At 35.9% G+C, this 15,821-nt stretch overlaps 1 protein-coding gene across 1 annotated transcript in view; it reads right to left on the bottom strand.

The window, feature by feature from the left end:
* Positions 1-15,821, bottom strand: part of AVEN (apoptosis and caspase activation inhibitor) — a 96,527-nt gene that overhangs the window by 13,360 nt on the left and 67,346 nt on the right. The window lies entirely within an intron of this gene.

Here is a 15,821-nt window from a genome sequence, read left to right as displayed (position 1 = left end):
CAACACCGAGACCATCACTACATCCTTATCACTTATTATTATCTTGAATACTGTGCGCAGTCTTGGTTTCCCAAGCCGAATCTCAAAAAATGCAACAGCATTAGAAAAGGCATGGAACAGTTCCTGTATGAGAAACAATTGAGTAACTTAAGCCAAGGGAGGGGAACCACGGGAACATGACAGAGATCTGAAAACCACAAATGGCATAAAAAGGACAGACAGGGGCTCACTGCCCATTGCCTCTCCTCACAGAAGACCTAGAGGCATCAAATGAAGCCAGCAGGGAATTTACTCAAAACAAATAAAAAGTGGCAAATCTTTTAAAGTTGAAGCTAGGTTGTGCAACTCCACGCCATCAGATGGTGCAGATGCCACAAGTTTCCACACATGCAAGGAGGGACAAAAGATAACTATTTTTATACACAGAGATTCCACATCTGGCTCAGGAAGTCCCTGGGACACAAATTGTCACAGGTCAAGAAAGTATTTGGGAAAGTAGCATATCATATAGCATGTTCAGGTGCCTTACCTTAAGTGTCTCCAGATGGACCCTGAGTCCAATTCAATAGAACCAACCTTAAATTAAAGCAAATAGCTATTTTTTTTTACTTGTAGAGCTCTGCCTTTCTCTTAAATAGCTATCTTTCTGTGGGATAGATAGGAAGGAAATGCAAGTAATCCGCAAATTTATCTTTTAATCTAGCTAAGAGTTCTTTCAAGTCAATGCAGGGTGCATTTTATATCTGCAGGGTGTATAAGGAGACAGTGTATAACAGACAACACTACCATACAGGAAATTGTATAAACAGCACCAGGCAGACCCTCTCTGCTTTCTAATTAACTTTTCCACATTTTCTTAAATGTATCACTATTCTTCATATGTAATTTTTAAAAAAATATTTAATTATTATAGCTCTTAGAATGCAGCAAAAATGCAAAATGTTAAAACAAAATGCATTGAACAAAAAAGGTATATTTAAAATTTAACCCAAATACAGTAGCCTGACGTGCTTATTCATAAGAACCAATCCCATCTTCTCCATTACTCACTTTTTTACTGAATAAACAATAAAATGATATTTAAGTGTGAAGTTACTGATTTCCCCATAGGTTAAGCTTAAACCTTTCATTAAGTTTAAGCTAGTCACCTTAAATATTTACATTTTTCCCGATGCTTTATGACATTTTCTAGCGTCATTCTTTTTCAGGTCACTAATTTATAACATACTTAGCAATTTTTAAATGTCACTGCAACCAGCTTGCTAGATTAGACAAAGTATAAAAGTCCATAGAGCATACTAGTTTTTGAGCAATATCATTCAAAAGAAAAGCTGAAAAAAAAAAGGGCAAAGATCACTGCATAACTTAAGGCACAAATGCTCAAGAACAAAGGCTTTTGTTTTGTTGGTTTTGTACCATCAGTATGACATAGTAGGAAGTGAAATTTGTGATTGTCCCTAGGGACAAGGGCAGACAACTCTCCTTTGGGTGAAAGGGAGAGGATTCATGTATTTTCATAAGCCTGGACCCAACAGATGAAAAAGTAGCTTAACGGTAGAGTTTTTGATCCCTGTAGACCAACAGGTTAAGGAACCTAATGATCTGGCCCTTCGTGAAGACTCTGTTTTGTCCAAGACTATATAGGCAGCAAATATCGGTACAGCATGTGTCCATAGCAGGAAGCAAAGCTGAAATTCAACACTGGAAGAAATGGCAACCCACCCACAAAGGAAGATTTGCATAACATCAAACTGCAGGACTCGAGAGGAATCTGTTTGCATGTGCTGGCACAAGGAACTCTTACCAGATTCTGGCTTGTAAGTGAGGAAAGAGAGAGAATGAAAAGAAGAGAATCTGAAACAAGATGAACAAGGTTAAATTAGAACGGAAGCCAGTCAATCCAAAAAAAAACCCTGATTTGCCTTCATACTGATGGGAACCATTTTGCAGCAGCCAGAAGTGACTGGGCATCAGACGATGAGGGACAGGATGTGCTCCTATGGGTTCTATTAAGCAAAAAGACTGGCTTGAAACCTTGGGCTAGAGAGTACCTCTAAACTCACACAAACACTTTGAAGAGGAAATGAGAGCTTTGATGAACAGTTTCGTTTTATATATTGGATAAAAAAGTCTGCTATCTGTAGTTCTTACATGCCATACAAACACTGGAAAACTTCCCTTTCTCTCTCCCCTTTCCCTCCAATTTTTATAGCAGACAAGTCATGAAAGTTTACAATAGTTTTGGCAGTTGACTATTCAAGCTTCCATTTTAAGCATTTAAAGCCACTCTTAATTTTTTATGGGTACATACATTAGTTGACAGCCCTTGTAATATTAGAATTCCATAACCCAAAAAAACTATTCTATACAGGTTCATTCCTTACTCTGTATTTGATACGACACTTACAGCAAAGAATGCAATTATATAATCAATAAATATTCTTTATGCTGCTGTGCTGAATATTTTTAATATCATCACATACAAATTAGTACCATTCTTCCCTAAAGCAGAATTCACTATTCATGCAAGTGGTACAGTATGCTGTGTCTATGGGACTATCTTTCAAAAGTATTCATAAATTATACATAAAGGTGCAGGCCTAAAAATATTCAAGCGGTTTGATAATAGTGAGTACGAGGCTTGGCTTTCTTGCGCTTATGAAGATACGACAAGTCATAGTACTAACACAAGCTTGCAAGAGTTATTTGTTTAACATAATGAAACAAGAAAGGAGAAGTAGCTTCACAAAACGAGACAGGATTTTCTTCTGATATTTTAGTAAAATAACACAGATTACAATTAGCAAAGAGTAAATCTAGTAAAGCTCCAGTTCTATAAGCACACAAAAGCTTGGAAAGTATATCTTTGCATATGCAAGTTACTCTTAACTCTCCAAAGACAGCAGTGTAATGGCTTGTGACAGAGTTCTGAACATCAGCTTGATATTAACAGCAGACTGGTAAACATTCACTTCAGATCAAAAATAGAAGCAAGCAGCATACTGGATTTGTCTTACCAAAGGCTTAGAAAGCTACTATATTCTTGGTCCAACTTGCATTTGTAAGAAAAATAATCCATGAGGTAGACGCTCAAGTTTATTTTTCAAGAAATGGGCTTTTTTTAAAAAGTAACGATTATCTACAGCGGAGTTTTCCCATTGCTACGGATGAACTGATCAATGCAAAGTTTCAAAACCTGTATTAATAAAAACTAAGAGTTGTTCTGTAAAGTGAAAAGGAGAAAAATAATTACTTACTATCCACAATTCTTTGAGTCATGTTAAAAAGCAAGTTGTAGCCACAGACAAGCTTCTGCTCACCTTTTGTATCAGGTACCTTCAGGGCTTTTCTAGGAAAATTACCGTAAGTAAATAAAGCTTGGATTAGGCTCAAGTGAAAACACCAGTATCCCCCATGCTGACCCCTGCGCTTGCTCCTTTGTGCTGAATGCATACAGCGTTCCACGTTCTATAGCTTACAATACCTCTTAGCAATACGTTCTGTAGCTGCCTTATGCAAATTCTCCTTGTATGGCAGTGACAAGAACTACAGCTCTCCCACGAATCAAAAAACATGGAGAGATAATACAGAATGGAGAATTACAGTTTTCTAGATGACAAACACCATCTGGGCTATGTATTTACCATTGATACACAGTGCTTCACAGGACTGAATAATGAGAAAGTATCGATTTTTATTTAATTATCTTCTGTATTTAAACAGCACAGAATTGAAATATGTGTTCTAGTGTTCATTTTTAAATATTCATTTGGAGAACTTATTTTCCATCAGAGTATTGGCATACTATTAAATAGCATAATAGCAACATCAAAATTCAGGTTTTAAGATACTGAAGACAGCGACATGTCTGGTAACAGTAATAAGGCTAAAATGAAAAATCATCTGTATCATAGCTATTCACTAGTCATGTTTGCTTTCTGTTGTTGTTTACTTTTAGATTTTTCTATGATCCAGTTCTATACAGTCCAAAAAAAAAGTCTCGCACAACTTTGCCCGCCAAAGACATTACTTCATGATGTGTTTTAATGTTGTGCTAAAGCCTTCCCTGCCTATTCATTCATCCATCACTCTGCTTGTTCTAGCCCTGTTTATTAGGTTTATTTTAGCTTTTTACCTTGTTTAAATCAATTCTTGCGATTGCTGACTACGATTGAGGTACTTTAAGTCCCTCTAGCCTACTTGGAACATAATAAGCAGGTGCTGATCAATGAATTCTTTACTTTAGAAGGAAATGACCTGTAAATCATGTAGAAAGTACTAAGTACTTTCCCTGCTCTGCCTTTTCAAATTGCATTGCTTTGTGGTAAACATTTCACTGTGCACAGAAATATGAAAGGCATCTATCAAACATTATTTTCAACACTTGTTTTCATTTTGAATGTGGTGAGAAAAATAGTATTTCAAAACAAAAAGTTATGACATTTTTCTTTTGTATACAGGAATTTAATTTTTTTTTTTTTTTTAGAAGAAGATCAGTACTGAGTATATGTTTCTACTATCAAGTAGTAATATTTTTATTTTATTTAACCATCTTAAGGAAATGCTTTCAGTCAGCTTTGCCTTTTTGAGCATATTAATTTTGATTCGCATTTAGCATGTCAACAGTGAAGTCACTAGGCAGTATATACCAAGTCAGTATAAAACTTGAATAAGGTTTAGCATTTAAGCAATGAAGGCACAGCACTCAATGAAAGATTTCAGTTTTTCAGAAACTGCATTCTCAATTGCAGAAATAATTCAGGCAGAATTTTCCTGAGCAGCTCAAATTGTCTCATTCTTAATCTAATCAAAATTTATTTTTAAAAGCAGTATCGGGGACACTGACATTTGTAGAAATTTTTTGGATTATCATTACTTTCTTCCACAAACCAATCAACTGACTCTCACTTTGCTTCAGCAATCACATAGGGAAGGTTTCACAGCACATCTTTGCCACTGAATCAACACAAACCTGCAATAACCTAGAGCCAAAGCTCATTCAGTAATCTGAGAACAAGGATTAGCAGACACTGAAAATGTGCTTAGAACCAGTAAAAGATGCTTTAGCTAACATTTATAAATCTTAGCTATATATGTGTAAAAAGGAAAATAATAGTTTCATAGTGTTAGAGAAAAAAGCTTTCACCAAGATGCTGCTCTCATGCATGTATTTCCCTACAGATGAAAAATTAATGACCTTTTCTCTAAACACACATTCAGGGTTTTTTTTTTTTAATATCTCTTCTGCTTTTGGTCAGGAGTTGTTTTTTTTTTAAGTTAACATTTGTAAAAGTACCTTTCTTTGTTTTGTTTTTAAGCTTCAGAGACTGGAAAAGAATCAGAATCTACCAAAAGTTTTAGGATGACAAGAAGGTCGCTCATGACTCTACCGATCACCTAATATACAACCTCAGAGACATCAACTCTTTTTCTGGGCCAGAGGATTTTTTTCACAGACTTCACTTAGCAAACAGTTTTGTTGCACATCTGAAGGTCAACCCAAAAATGGGAACAATCTTCTCAATTGGGAAGGAACATACTGGGAAAGGATGGAAGGGAAAACACCCCTCTCTCCATTGTTACCAAGAAAATGATACATGGTACTAAAGTGACAGTTCTCACGTTTTTAAACTACAGCCCATTTACAGACTTAAACCATTCTTTGTAAAGCACCTTAAGATCTACACACAAGTGCTAAGATCTAACACTGCCACCAAAATAGCACCTTCCTGCTGAAGCCTAATACTGGGGTAATCATTTCAAAATCACTTAAAAATAAAGGTTATGGCTACTACAGAAGCAGAAGGAGATGAAATACTTGGATGAGTAACAGGCTGGTTAATGAATTACCCAAATTCTAACTGAGCTCAAATTTTAAAACATCTCTGCTTTACTACAATCCGCAGCTCTCAAAGGGAGGAAGTCGGTTTTGCTTGTGTTTTTCACATCACAGGGCTTGCTTTTGCTAAGTGCAAATACACAATGAAGATGTTCCACTAATGGTTCCCAATTTTTCCTAAATTGAGTTTGGACAGCAAAGCTAGGCTTTTAATTCTTTCAGAATTGAATTAAGAGATTGATCATATCTTCAGATAAATGACAAACCGCAGAGTTTTGTGTACCCCTTGAGTACCTTTCAGTTTTCAAGGGATGGGCTTCAAAGTATTCAGAGGTCCGACATAACTGTCCAGTAATACCCTGCAGAGGTTTACAGCAGAACCAGTCCCCTGATGTGTATTTTCTTTCCACAATACTTTTTTTGTATGTGTTTTCAAAGTCAAAAAGCAATGGTGAAACGAGTGCTTCCCATACAAACTTCTACAGATACTTCGGTTTGAGAATGCAAAACAGCACACACAGGAAAAACTGCAGAGCCGGGTATCTGAGCCTTCTCAGGAGGGGTACTTAGTACCACTGATGAATACAGCAGGAGTTCAGTCCATTAACAAAAAGTGACAAAACAAATGATAGAGCAATCAAACTATATATATAAAAATTAAGACATAAGCTTAAGAAAACAAAAATACAGTTTCAAGGTCATATTTCAATTCAACTAAACACATTTTTCTCCATTCCTAATTTCTCTATTCTGAGAACTGTGTATTAGTGGTTTTCAACCATGGGTCCTATGGACTATTCCTCAGGGAAACTGTAAAAGGTGACCAAAGCAACACAAGACTGTGATACTTTCAATACAAGATTCCACACCCCGCTGAAAAAAAATCCCCAAACACTAAAAGTTCTGCAAGTAAAAAAAAGATTAAAGTCTTTTCAGGTCAGTTTAACTACTGCAATAATTCCATTTCATACTACATATGGGGGCATCTAGGGTTCTCTGAAAGTCAAATTAAAAATATACTTGAACTGTATAAATGACTTGCACTTTATTCATGTACAGTTTTGAGACATGAACTGCTCTAACCTTCCAGCTGCAGTTTCCTTACCTACATCAAATCCATGATGAGTCATTGCAGAAGCTAAACGTGCTGCAAGGCCAGTTTGATGGATGACTTGGAACTAGGAATTAGCAACCATTGGAGGAAAAACAAAAACCAAGGAGAATTTGGGAATATCACATGCTTCTAGTCAAACACACATTTCAAACTAAAACTTAACTATTCCTATACCATCAATGGTGGTGATGGGGAACCTATCACAGGACTCCTGGATTAATGTCAGGAGGAAATAAGGTACAATGGATTGTCATCCTACTGTACTTAGTGATCAAAAAATAGGTTGCTGATTTTTTTTTTTACATTGTACAGTAGCACAACATCCAAGATTAGTAATTTATCAGTACTGCACCTAAAGGAAAAAAGGTAAATAAACGCAAACATAAGCACCCTTAAACACCGAAAAGCCATACATCTCCCTGGTTCTACAAAAAAGAAGGCACAAGAGCTGAAAATGACACATTTAAAACATATGTATGAAAAAAAAATGTCAGCCTCAATTGAATTTATTAAGTTCAGAAGAATAAAAACAGTTTGGCAATTGATAATCTTAGAAACAAGCTCTCTTTCTATGACTGTCAAAATGCACACCAGGAAATTTTGGAAAATGCCACCTACTGAATTCATGAGCAATCTTTCTGTTTATCATGTCTGCATTTCACTGTGAGACTTTCCAAGCAGGGTAATAAAAAGGATATAGAAGTCATCAGCCTGGTGTAAAGCCAGACTTACCCTCACTGTTGGTTGAACCTGCAAATGGGAAAACAGCAGCCACATCCATCAGCCTGAGCTGGAGAGACCCCAGGGTCTCTGGACTGAGCAGAAGGAATCCCCAGGAGCTGCTGGAGGTGGTGGCTGCTTATAATGCTCCTTAACAAAAAAAAAAAAAAAAATCACGGAACTTGCTCTAAATTTTTTTGCTGAATAAAAACGGCAAACCTCTTTATAGTCATCACAGATTGTATGGAAGAAAACTACAGTTATAGCTCAATAATTCAGTTAACACCAATTTATTTCAGTAGATGAGTTTACTGTGGTTGAGAAAGACTTTTTTTCCCTCATGGTCATACGGCAAGTATTCTTCATGAAAAGGTGTAGAGTGAACATGGCTACCAGATGAATGTGATGTCATTAGAGAAGAGCCAGATTCACTACTTGTATCACTGCGGTACAACTAGAAACATTGTATCCTCTGTATAAGGCTGCTGTAAGTGAACATGAAAATGTCAAGAGACTGTCAACTGGAGAGTTCTATACGTGTGTGCCAGATGCAGACCAACTGTCGAAAAGGTTCACTGACCACATGGAGAAAGCATAATCCAATGTATTTGATAATATTAAGTACAAAGAGAAATGTGACACTGATTATGCTATCATATAAATCTTTTCATTTGCAAATGTGTCTTCTTGTATGATTTCTCTCTACAGTTAGAGAAGATGAGTTTGAAAGGTGTTGTAAAATCTTTCTAATTCAGACAGCGACTAACATTTTGTTGGGTATAGTAAATCAAATTACTCCCTCCAGCTTTTGTCATCAGGTGCGTCCCAAGAGTCAAGCGTATAGACTGTACAAGTTTCAAATAATTAGTAAAGACAAAATTGCGGGACCTACTTTGAGGTACAAGTTCCTAGGTTACTTGACAGTAATAGGTCAAAGTAGAAAAGCATGTATCAGCTGGTTCAATCATAAAAAAACATGACTCCATACTAAGCCTATCTTCCAAAATCCCAGAAAGTTTTGCTTCTCAAAAAAACCCTCTATGCAGTTTCTCTCCAAGGCACTTATCTGGACTGTAGTTTCATTTAGCTTCTTCCATGTCTATAAATAAATAATGAAAAAAGCTATCGCATGAGGTGGTACATGTTTGTAAGAGGTCACATGACCTAAAAGGTGACCAAGTTCATGCTGGAAACTGCAAACTTGATTTCACAGTGCAGTCTGGCATCCATTAACAGTGCATTTACTCATGCTTCTCTGAGCACAGAACAGTGGCCATAAATTTCACAGGGCAGACATAGTAAAAGGGTCTACTGTGTACTTTTTCAGGGGTACCCTTCATAAAAAAACAAACGAAAGAAGGAAGCCCTCTTCTTTAGCTACAGACTATTTGTAGGCTTCTTTTGATACCTTTTATATTCTTGTACCAGACCGATGACTGCATTTGGTAGTCTTTGAATTTGTTCACAGGAAATGTCTTCTGTAAGCCAGACATCTTCATATATGAACAACTGCACAGCCTGGCAGCACGCATATGCCATTACCACTGCAGTGTTTTCCTAAATGCTCTCACTGCTACTGAAAGGTCAAAGCAGCATCCTGTACAGGTGCTTAATACAGGAATAGAATATATTCCAAGTGAGGATCTCAGAAGTTTTATATTAGCTGGATGGATGCTTATGAAAGTAGGTACCTTCGCTATTGCTTTTAATTGGTAATGGAAATGAAACGTGACCAATGTGAACACAAACACAGCAGCTGAAATCATTCAATTCCCTCAACTGAATTCACCTCCTTTCTTCTTTGGAAGCAGGAAGGAATAAAGTCTCCTCCTCTGACATAAGATACAAATCCCACGTCCCCAGGAATGATAAGGGCTTACTGCCTCTTTGAATAGTTTTTCAATGAGACGCATTGCTGAGAGTAGAGAAAGGACAGCTGGAAACAGACAGCACGTGCATTTTGTGGATTGTTTACCTCTTTGATATTCATCAGTGTTCTCTATGATATGAAAAAATTAATAGAGGCACTTTTCTTATGTGTAGAGGCTCATGGAGAACAGATATGGTCACGATCAAGCACCCAGTCAGAAAGCATGCTTTCTTGGCAAACACTGTGTCAGCTGATCTGCTGTGACCTTCCTGGGCTTCTTTGTAGGTTTTAAGCACTGATGGAATGTAGTCCCAAAAATCTGATAATGAATATCCCTGTAGTAAAGGTTCATCAGATAATTTTTTACTGATACATCTTAAATTTGTTTCTCTGGACAAGTGCTGTTAAATTTTGGAGTTATGCGAGAGCAAAAAATATTGCTGTTTTATAAAAGTTCATACAAATTTCATGTTTAAGACTTTAATAAAAATAGCTAATGTTTTGTTCCATCAGCAACCCAAATAAGACTGCTACATGTACAGATGTTATAAAAACCCAGAAATAGAAAGAACAGTGGGTTACATAAAAATTCTCAATGTATTTTTCAATCCATCAGTCTGTGAACACAATATTAGTGGCATCTGTTTTACTGAAGAAACAATAGTAATGCCTCTGTTTTAATTAAAAAATATTTCTGTTGTTAAATAGGTCCTGGTGGAATCAAAAGTTTTAATAGCATCTATTTCTATTTCTGAAACATATGACATGTAAGAATAAGCTGTAATTTTCATCTAAAATCTACCCATAACATAGAGAACTAGTATATTTGGTAAAATGGGAGTTTTGATCTCTGGGTACTATGTCCTCGGAGAGCAACACGAAAAATGAATGAGAGATCAGAAAATTTAGTTCACATGCTGTTGTCACTGAAGTGACAGCCAAAGAGAAGTTAATTTTCGTAACAGAAATCTGAATTTCACAGTCGGAGAATATGATAACTAACCTTATGGTGACACTTGTTTTCTTCTCTCTATGGGCCAGTAGTTCTTAGCTCCTAAGGTCAGACACTCTAAGCAGCACTAAAGGGCTTTTTATGTATGGAAAACATCATATGATATTCTAGTTCTTTCTTGTAAGATTTTTGAAAATAATCTAAGTCAAAATGTGAATACAATTTTTTAAAGCCTGAAAAAAATTTGTTGCCTTACTGCATTCTCATTTTTAAATGCCTTGTACATAAATCTATCATCAATAAGTACCCATTACCCTACTCAGCAATATGTTTCTTCTTTGCATTTTTCTGCTGTAACCTAAACCACTCCTCAAATAATAAAAAGGTATCCTTTAATTTATAAATAGACTAATGATGAAAGACTATGTTAACTAGTCTTAATGAAAAACTTGAAAATCCTGAAATAGAAGCTGTTATGCTCTGATGTTTACTCTCAGAAAAGCACATACTTTTCCTTGCAAGTTTTCAGAGAAAAGGAAAGTAATGGTCATTATATGGTACACACATGACAAAAAATCACAAGTTTCAAGCTTTAGCTCCAATAAAAAGTTTCTTTAAAACAACCCCTTAAAACAAGATTTGGTTATTACTGAAGACCTATGAAGTACTGACAAAGCCAAAGTATTTCCTGTAGTCAGAACTTAAGGACAAGAGTAAAACTGTCTATGTGCCAGAATCTTTTGTCATTTCTCCCCTCTATTTTTTCAACTGCATATTTTGCAATGCTTGGCTCAAGTTATTATAATAAGTGAAAACTTTTATTAATAATTTTTTATACCTTTTGGAAACATCTACTTAGCTGCAGAAATACAACAAAAATTTCAATAAAGGTTAAAAAACAAACAAACAAAAACAGACAGCCAAACATATGTAAAACATAAATACAAAAGAAAATCTGGAATTGAGAGTCACATTCCAAACAAACACACTAGTTAAAAGCGAAAACAGACTTTCAGAAACTGCAATTAAGGCACAATATGAAAAAATAAAAAAAATCTTATTTTAAAATGAGTGAGATTTTTCTACAAGACAGCTGCATTTAGAAGTGCACAAAAATATACAAGGAACTACTTCCACCAAAACAATGTTCAATCATTCCAGAAGTTGCATTTGCACATCTAAACACATCCCCAGCAATTTGTACACTGACCGACCTCTACCCCTCACAGCTCCATTATCTTCAGATAACATTCTTAGGCAGATAAAATGGAAATAGCATTTGAATATGAAGGAAGCAATCGGACAATACAAAATATTTCGACAACTTTTACTTCAAGCTACCAGCAAAAATCAGACTGCTTCATTCTAGGAAATACACAGTCATACGTACGATCCTACATTTCCATTCTAAAAAATACCAGGTAACTTCCCATATCACACATACTGTGTGAAGTTTATGGTAGAGTGCTTTTCACGCTGCCATCCTTCACACCTAGCATAAGTATATAAAGCGCAGTGTTCAGCATAGCAGTGGCTAACATACAGGTAGTATTTGAAGGCACTGGGCTTTGGGCACAGAATCTACGGCTCAGTCATGTCAGAAAGAAGACTGTCCCACTCACCCCTCCTTCCACCCACACCCCAGCTATATAACCATTTACCTTCTCCCTTCCACTGGCTCTGGGGGCTCCTCCACTCACACCTTCTCTTGCTCAGGTCCTAGCTGCGTAGCTGCACAGCCTCCCTCCTGATGAATCCTTACTGAGCGGACTCACTTGGCTGAACCGCCAGAAAAGGACTGCTGTTTTGTTTGTCAATTAAACTTTCTGCCATTTTAGCAAGTAGATTCCAAGAAGCACCAGAGAAGCAGGGAAGAGAAATGATAAACTAGGGTAGAGCAGGACCCACTAGCTCCACTGAAGATCAGAGCATTACAGGAGTCCCTAGAATTGTGTATCTAAAATTGAAGAAATAAAATTCCAACAAGCTCAATTGCTTAGAAGTGAATGTTTGAAAATAATAGCAATTGCTAATATTAAAGAATCCATTGGCTTTGAAACTGACATTATTATTCAGTATGAAAATATTTTCCCAAGAAAGTACATACAATTTTTACAAAGCTGAAGGTGTAATATAAAAGCAGAAGTAAGAAATGGGTTTGCATGTACCCTGCACGTGATGAAGTCAGCATAACACAACAGCAGAACTACTGGCAGTCACTTCTCTCTTACTAACACCTTTTCCTCTGCCTTAGAGAAAAGCATTCATTTGTGAATCCTCAGTGAAAAAAAGAGATAAATATTTCAGAACATATTTTTCTGTCAAAATTGAGGCAGAGTAGTCATCAACTGGAATTTGAACCATTCAATGAAATTTGTTGATGTGTGTTCAGGGGTGAAGGGGAGGAAGAAGGAAACAAAAAACATTGCAAGGAGAGCACAGTAACTGTTAGAAAGAGCTTTAACAAGAATAGCTACTAAACTTAAAGAAAATGAACCATTTTCATCACCAAAGCATTACACAAAACACTATTTTACTACGTTCAAACTATAAATAATGATTTTTTTTTTTCTTCTGTAAACAGAATAAAAATATCAGTTGGGTGACCAAATTAATTTTGAAGATATTAAAGACAATTAAATGAAAAATCCAGCCCAGTAATTTTAACAAAAACAACTTATCTAGCTTTAATTAAAGGAAAGTTAAACAATGTGAAGTTTTCAGATGACACACATTCTCTTTAAAGGACACATGCATTTTAGCATGAAAATGTAGCATGTCTTTACTAACAGAACTCCATTCTGCAGAAACTGTTTTTTCTTTTTCAATTAACTTGTTTCTCAACAGCTTTCTGTCCCAAAATTAACTTAAGAAGCTCTGTGGCTCAACCAAAATAATCAACTACTAAAAAACAACTATCTCACACTTTTTCTAAATTAACCTAGAACAGTGTGGCTACACCATTTTTGCTCACAAATAATTTCTACCTGTTAAACACATTAGAAATAAAAGCTTGATAACTTTCAAAACTACTTTACTAAGTTTTCTTCAGAAGTCTACAGTGAAGGGCTCTCTATGAATAGGGGAATATTTCTAAAGAGAAAAAAAAAAAACTGTATTAACGAAAGCATCATGTGTGGTATGAACCAAACCACAGTAGGGTGCAATGACTGTGACATCCACTTCAAAACTGCATTTCTTTACCCAAACTAAAACACCAGCATAGATGCATCCAGAGCACGTAAATAAGACAGCTCAGAGATCTTTTTCTATACATATCTGCAGTAAGGGTATGGTCATATGAACCCTATCCACAGACTGAAAAAGCAGGTTTATTCTGTAAACTTAGACCATGTAAACCAAGTAAAACTCATCACCAAGCATTGATTTAATTTGGCTTTGTTTACTGTTAAGCATTTTTTATTTCTCTGGTATTCCTCTGATTTAAGCCTCAGATTAAAATAAACAATCAATTAGATTCAGTGTTACTTGAAGTCAAAATTCAGATGAAGCAGCCAGCTGACAAAAAAGTTGACAAGAAAACAATAACAACACTCACACTGACATGGGGTCAAGATATTTCATTTGCTCACAGGGCTTCTGGCATGCAGCAGGCTCACACCTGGACCACTCAGAGCCTGTCCATGGGCAACCACATGCACAGATGTAGCCATCTCAAAAACCTGCCTTTTGGTCTTGTTGCTTTATTTAGACACCTACAGTCTACATGTCTACATGTTTCCTACTTAGTAGAAATAAGGAAGTAGACTGCACTTCTACTTCACAAGAAGCATTGCTCATGAAGCTATAAGACTTAGACTCATGAAAGTACTCACTATTATTTTTTACAAGTTCTTTACAGAGAAAGTATTTTAATTTTCAAAGTTTATGGGTCAAATTTAAGATTTAAATTGACATGCAACAATAAGATGAAAGCTTAGATATTTTGAGAAATCTTAGGTGAGTAATCTGTGTATCAAGAAAAAACATGGCATTTCATACAATTTAATGAAGTGCAGAGTCTTTCTTGTCCATTAAATTACAGCAGTCTTTAAATAATTGAACATTTTTCTAAATAGCATGAAGCTGAATGATTAAAAAGAGGTCTTTCATTTTAGTAAGAAATTAATCTATTTGTTTTAATGAGGGTTAAGCACGCTGGTTCTTACTTCAGAGCCAAGGAGCCTCATGGGAGAAAGCAATTATTAAACAGCTCTAAGTGTCAGTGTGTAGGCTGGCACAGATACTTGTTCTAAAAGAAAGACACATTCTAAAAGCACTTTACCCTGAAGTCTTCCATAGTACAAATACTCCACACCTGGAAAATCAAAGGTCTTATTAAAATATTATGTTCTTCAGTAGGTAAATTAAATTGCATAATATCAGCTATGGTGCTGCAGAAGTTACATGGCTATGCATGGATAAAACTATTTATAACTTAAAAGTACTGTAAAGTGCTTGTGCTGTCACATGGTAGTCTTGCCCTAATACTTATAAAGCCTACCTAACAAATCCTATATTACAAGGCCTACTAACTCTTAAAATACCAGAAGCTCTATAAAATACTTGCTAAGGACAGCGGTCTTTCTGTAACTGTGGCAGGACTCCCTTAAAATTAACTTTTACCCTGAACTTTTAGTATTTTCTGGTTTTCATTTTCCACACTGTCTGTAATGCCTCTCCTGAAAATACATGAGACATGCATATACACGTACAGTTTTAAGACAGTCTGTACAGCTTTAAGACAGTTATATGGAATTGTATCCTTTTTCTAGCTTATCCCACCTCTAAAGATCCAGTTGCCTCATTGACCATAGTCAGGACTTCAAAAACATTATTTCATTAACTAAACAGGTGTTCACTGACTGACATCCAAAACAAAACCTCTGGAAAGATTATCTTTCTTCAACTTCAGTAGCAAGGGAATCAGTCATAACTGACTACACAGCACTGAATTAATTTTATTTTCTAATCCATAAAAAACAAAGGTTGGAGGTATGTAATCATCTCTGAAGTCAAATTTCTCAAAAAATGCAAAACACGGATGTAATGCTTATTTTCTCCAATAAGGGACAGATACCACAATCAATCCTGCTTCAATACTAAAAAAAAAGAGAGTGGAAGATGTGCTGTCCACTTCTGAATAAACCTTTTATTTCAGCTTTTTAGACTTCTCTCACTTTAAAAATCCTAGATAGCACATCTCACTTCCACTATAGTAACATGAATTTCTTGTGCAATTCCCTTGCTGCTCCCTGCTCTTCTGGTTGCTTTCTCAAACACAATTTGTCAAGACTGTGCTCCTCCTGGAGTAACTCTCTTCATT

Source organism: Numenius arquata, chromosome 6 (genome assembly GCF_964106895.1).
Source record: "Numenius arquata chromosome 6, bNumArq3.hap1.1, whole genome shotgun sequence".
In the NCBI taxonomy this organism is placed as follows: Eukaryota; Metazoa; Chordata; class Aves; order Charadriiformes; family Scolopacidae; genus Numenius; species Numenius arquata.
This window is presented reverse-complemented; position numbering and strand designations above follow the sequence as displayed.